Raw genomic sequence first — 6,000 nt, forward strand, 5'->3', positions numbered from 1 at the left:
CTCAGTGGAAAAGATCTAATCATTCTAACATGTGCCTAAATCACAGCAAATAAGCACTTCCACCAAAGAACGTGAAAGCAGTTCATTAAAAAAATTGAGTTTGAAACCAGACATATTTTCCCTTCAGGCTTTATAAAGATCGATTGAACAATACAGATTTGTATAGGTAACAAAGTTCCTTCCTAAAGGTACATATAGCGTAACGGTATTCCATCTTGACCGGGAATAATTGTACAGAATGTATGAGGAAAAAAAGTAGAGATCAACAATACTGTATAATAACTGAGCAACAACTTAAGTTTCAGTTCAAGATGCATCCATTTATATACTGTAAAAGAATGGAGGGATTTCCTTACTTGTAATCTGAAAATGTTCTGAATAGCATATGTTCAAGTCATCTAGAATATTCAGGAAAAAAAGGGTAAGGACAATATGCAGAGACTGGAGAAAGGAGATGAGGAAGCAGCAGGGTGCTTCAAAGTCAAAGCAGATATAACTATTATCACAGGTTTCCCTTTTCTTTTCTGCAGCAATGGAAACCACTGAATGAAGACTGGGAAGAACTTACGTAAAGCACCAACAATTTGCAAACAATTCCTAAATTTAAAAGCAAGCTTCAAACTCAGAAAGGTCCTAAGGGAAGGGAGTGCTGAAAAACATTTGAAAAGTTTATTGTTGTCATCCCTTGAAGAGGCTGTAATGGTCAGAAATTGGCCGGGAATTTTAAATCTGCTGTCTCAATAACCCACCTACCCAATTTGAGAGAGGAAATGTTTTTCCCTAAAAGGATGCTTTAAAATCTCCATGATGAAATAGGTTCTTTCTTTTGTACTTGTACTTCTTGTACTTGACGCCTCTTCACCCAACGTGGGTATAGGCGACTTCCATGGAAATTTGACGCCACTGTATACGGCGATCTATTTTCTTTTAAACAATACCAATCTAGATCATCAGATCTCCTCTCAGAAAAGACAATTAGGACTGACAAGGAAAGAAACCAGACTTTGACAAGAGTAATACGGAGAAAGTGAGAGACACTTTTGAGTTAGGGTTTAATATTTATGCATTTGTTCATACAGCAAGTCAAATATTAATTGCTCCCAACGCAAAACCTGCCGGCTACCAATAACTTTTAACATTCGTTTAATGCGCAGAACCCGTTTTACTCATCGAGAAGCTAACTGGCTGAAGAAAAGATCTGACTATTTTTGACAGTGTAAATAAAGTAAGAGGCTGTTTAACTACATGTATTTAACATGCGGGGATGGGGGAGGGAGGTATTTCGAGAAGGCTTAATTAGAATAGACATCTGTCTCCAGCGGGATGAGTTCTCTGGCACGGAAGGAAGTTGTACCTGGCTTTAAGCAAACCAATCACAACACGCCACTCCCAACCGCAACCCCAAAAATAAGCAAGACTTCTGCGAAATGAATTAATACGTGGATTAATAGGCTGGCAAACCAATCACAACACACCACTCCCAACCGCAACCCAAAAAATAAGCAAGACTTCTGCGAAATGAATTAATACGTGGATTAATAGGCTGGCACCCACCGCACAAAAGCCATTTGTAGGATCGCCCAACATTTCTCTAGGCAAGGCCAAGCCGTGCAAGGGCACCGCGCATCTCGCCACACCTTGGCCAGCCCAGACGCCTTCACCCATGTTGGGAAAGGTTCTACATTTGTCAAGAGGGTGAAGGAGGAAAGAAAAAAGGGGGGGGCATCAGGGGGCTTGAAAATCCTGGCTTGTTGTCCAAGCCCGGCTTGTTGCCCAAGCCCGGCTTGTTTGTCCAAGCCCGGCTTGTTTGTCCAAGCCTGGCTTGTTGTCCAAGCCTGGCTTGTTGCCCAAGCCCGGCTTGTTGCCCAAGCCTGGCTTGTCTCTGTTAAGCAGCTGGTTGACCCAACACTCCCGATTCCGACGTCTCCGTCCAAGAAAGTCTCCGAAGAGACCCCCTAGCCTGAATAAAGAGATGCCAAGAGGGAGGAAGAGAGGAAGGAAACAATGGATGGAAGAGAGGGAGAAAGTGGCGTGCAGGGAACGTCGGAATGTGTCTCACCACCACCCCACCCTGCCCCGAAGTCACCCGCGCCAGCTGCGCCTTCCAAAGCTCCCTTCTTACCAGGCTCCTGGGGCTGCGCGCTCCCTCCTTTCTCTCGCTCGCACCGCCGGATCCCTGCGTGGGGATCGGCCGGCGACGGACGACTCCGCTCGGGGGCTCCTGCTCTCTCTCTCTCTCGCAGGAGCGACCAGGCTCCGCTCCTCTTGGGCAGCAGAAGAGAAGGGACCGCGGGAAGGGCGAGAAGCGGCAGCCGGAGAGGAAGCAAAGCTGCGGAGTCACCCAGCAGGAGGAGGAGGAGGAAGAGGGGAAGGGAGAGAGGAGAAAAAGAGGGAGAAAGAGAGAAGTTTTCAAGGCAGCAGCGAAAGCGGCTCCGGTGCCTCGGAAGGGCCGCGCTCAGTGCCCCATCGGCGCGCTCACCGCCCCGGGCCCCCCTCGGGAAGCGCTGCCTAAGCGCCACAACCTCCGCGCAGGTTTACGCTCCGCCGCGGAAAAGAAGCAGCGCTTTGAAAGCCGCTGCCAGGGCAGAATGGATTAAGAGGCGGGAACCACAAGCCGGCCCGGGAGAAGGGGTGGCGGGGGAAGGGGGAGGTGGCCGCTCCGAGGGAAAGCCTCCAAACTTCTGCCGGGCTCCGCGCTTGCCCGTCTCTCACCTGGCCGCGGGATCTCTTCTTTCGGGCGCCGCTTGCAGGAGAAGGAAAGCTCCCTCTCTCCAAAACCAACCGGGGCTCGGCCGGGAAGGGCTTAGCGCCTCCCGCAGCAGCGCCGCATTTGGTATGTCCCGCCACACACAAACATACACACTCCACCCCGCACGCACACACACACACACAGACAGACACACACTTACACAAGCCGCTTTGCCAGGAAGTTACCAGGAAGTCCCGAACTCACCAAAGTGCGCTTAGCTGGCCCGAGGGAGCCGAGTTGGCCTCTCTCCGTCTGCGGGGAATCAAATCGCGTTGGGCGGCCCAGGAGGAACGGGAAGGATCGCCCCCCCCCCACACACGCGCCCTTTGAATGTAAATGCACCCCTGGCACTTTTTCCCCCGCTGCTGGCGCAAATAGCAATAGTTAGGCTTATATGCCGCTTCATAGGGCTTTCAGCCCTCTCTAAGCAGGTTTACAGAGTCAGCATATCACCCCCAACAACAATCCGGGTCCTCATTTTACCCACCTCGGAAGGATGGAAGGCTGAGTCAACCTTGAGCCTGGTGGGATTTGAACAGCCGAACTGCTGAACTGCAGTGCTGAATTTAACCACTGCGCCAGCTCGGCTCAGTTTCCAAAACGGGAAGGCTGTCCCGAGCGCAACGGGGAGCGATTCTGGGGAGGATCGTCTGTATTCCACCTACTCGTGTTAAGAGGATTTCGAGAGAGAGAGAGAGAGAGAGAGAGAGAGAGACACACACACACACACACACACACACACACACACACACAGGATACAGGGTAGAGATAGGAACTCAGACCGTGGTTTTTCCCCCCCCCCAAAAAAAAGTGGGTGCTGGGAGAATTGGGTGGTGTTCCATAAGGTGGAGGGGAGTCCTATAGTATAGCCTTTATTGTCACATCATGAATACAATGAAATGGGTGCAAATTGTGCAAATACAACCAATTTTCTGTCACTAAAACTTTTGATTCAGGGGTTCTGGGGATTTAAAAAAAAAAAAATTAATAGGTTCTGTAGCGTGGATGTTTTGAACCTGATCCAAACCACTCAATTTGTGTGTGTGTGTATGTATGTATGTATGTATGTATGTATGTATGTATGTATTTAGAGTCACAACCCCTGGTATGCCCAAATATGGGAGGAAGTTCACTGCTTCCATTCTCTGTCTATCGGCTCATCACAAGAGACCATCCAGACAGAAAGCCATTATTTTTACTGTTGCCTTTGTTACATTTGTGTTGCATTTGTGCTGATAAAAAAATAAGGGGAGACTAGTATAGATCTATTTCAAGCTATTTAGCTCTCATCAGCTAGCCAAATCCAGTAAGGGTGTGGCTAGCTGATGAGAGCTAAATAGCTTGAAATAGATCTATACTAGTCTCCCTTTATTTATTTATCAGCACAAATACAACACACACACACACACACACATACATACATTTATATATATTGTTGTTGTATTTGTGCTGATAAATAAATAAAGCACAAATACACCAAAATGTAACAAAAAGGCAACAGTAAAAATATTGGGTTTCTGCCTGGATGGTCTCTTGTGACGAGCCGAAGGACAGAGAATGGAAGTAGTGACCTTCCTCCCATATTTGGGCATACCGGGGGTTGTAAAAGAAATCATATGTGTGTGTGTGTGTGTGTGTGTGTGTATTTACCAACAGTGCTGTTACAGGTAGCCCTTGACTTACAACAGTCCATTTAGTGATCGTTTGAAGTTACAACATTGCTGAAAAAAAGTGACATGCTTGTTTTTCACACTTACAACCAGTGGTGGGATTGAAATAATTTAACAACAGGTTCTCTTCCCTAATGACCAGCTGGGTAGGCGTGGACCAGTGGTCATGTGACTGTGTCAGTCAGGTCGATGGGCGCTTCGCCTTAGCTGTTACAATGGTAATAAGGGTTAACCGGAGAGGCAGTTTCTGTAAGCAATAAAGATGAGGCTAGAAACAACACCAGAATGTTTCCTTCCTGCCTTCCTTAGAGGATTAGCCCTGTAAAGTGGGGAAAAACAAAAGGAGATTTCTTCCAACAATCGGTTCTCTGAACTGCTTAGAAAGTTACCAACCGGTTCTCCCAAATAGGTGCGAACTGGCTGAATCCCACCACTGCTTACAACCATTACAGCATCCCCCTGATCATGTGATGAAAATTCAGATGCTTGGCAACTGACTCATATTTATGACTGTCGCAGTGACTTGGGGGTCATGGGATGACCCTTCGCCACCTTCTGACAACCATAGTAAATGGGGAAGCCAGATTCACTTAACCACCATGCTAACTAATATCACAAGTTGAGCCGAGGTGGCGCAGTGGTTAGGGTGCAGTACTGAAGGCCACTTCAGCTGACTGTTATCTGCAGTTCAGTGGTTCTAATCTCACCGGCTCAAGGTCAACTCAGCCTTCCATCCTTCCAAGGAGGGTAAAATGAGGACCCAGACTGTGGGGGCAATTTGCTTACTCAATTTGCTAAAAATCTGTAAGGGCTGAAAGCTCTATGAAGCGATATATAAGTCTAATAAATAAATAAATAAGTGCAGGGATTGACTTAACAGTGGTGTCAAGAAAGGTGGTAAAATGGAGCAAAACTCACTTAACAAATGTCTCACTTAGCAATAGAAATGTGGGGCTCAGTTATGGTTGTAAGTAGAGGGCTGGCTGTATTTGGTGATGCATTAAACCACACAGACAGGGAAAGGACTGCTGTCTGCAGTCTAATTCATTTTATAGGCCTGCCATATTTGGGCTGCAAAAATCCCATGGCACAGCTCTTTTAGCCCAGTTCTGTGCTCACGCATTTGAAGGTTATCACTGAAATCAATACTTCTAGGAAGATGCGTATGGCAGTTTTCCTCAACCCAGACATCCTCCAATATAACAACTGGAGCAGATGTGCTATTGATCATGATGCTATCCGTTCAGCGGTGTCCAATTCCCTGCGGTTTTATGGGCCAACTTTCTTCACATTTTCTTTTTTTAAATTTTTTTTAACCTGTAAATTGTATTATTTATTGTGAACTGAACCCTAGCCCTTCATTTAAATCAAGAGACCATAATGCTTCAGGACATCTGTGCATTTAGAAATCTTTCCCTCAACATTTTTCTCTGCTTGCTTTCGAAGTTTCATAAGCTGTTTCTTCTTGGTATAATGAACCTTGGCCTTCTCTTTGCGCTTCTCTTCCAAAGTGGCTGTGATGGCCTGGTACTTTTTAAAAATTTTTTATTGTTTTTATTACACACAAAAAAGGGAAAAAAA

At 46.5% G+C, this 6,000-nt stretch overlaps 1 protein-coding gene across 1 annotated transcript in view; it reads right to left on the reverse strand.

Moving 5' to 3' along the window:
* HPCAL1 (hippocalcin like 1) overlaps nucleotides 1-2,852 on the reverse strand; it is a 110,237-nt gene extending 107,385 nt beyond the window's left edge. The window contains exons 1-2 of the mRNA XM_087702714.1: nucleotides 2,713-2,852; nucleotides 2,123-2,329 (exon numbers count right to left, since the gene is read on the reverse strand). The gene's annotated coding sequence lies outside the window, so the exon portion shown is untranslated. The remainder of the gene's footprint in view (nucleotides 1-2,122; nucleotides 2,330-2,712) is intronic.
* Nucleotides 2,853-6,000: the final 3,148 nt, after the last annotated feature.

Source organism: Thamnophis sirtalis, unplaced genomic scaffold, assembly GCF_051295495.1.
Source record: "Thamnophis sirtalis isolate CommonGarterSnake01/CBP01778 unplaced genomic scaffold, rThaSir2_p1.2 scaffold_16, whole genome shotgun sequence".
NCBI lineage: Eukaryota > Metazoa > Chordata > Lepidosauria > Squamata > Natricidae > Thamnophis > Thamnophis sirtalis.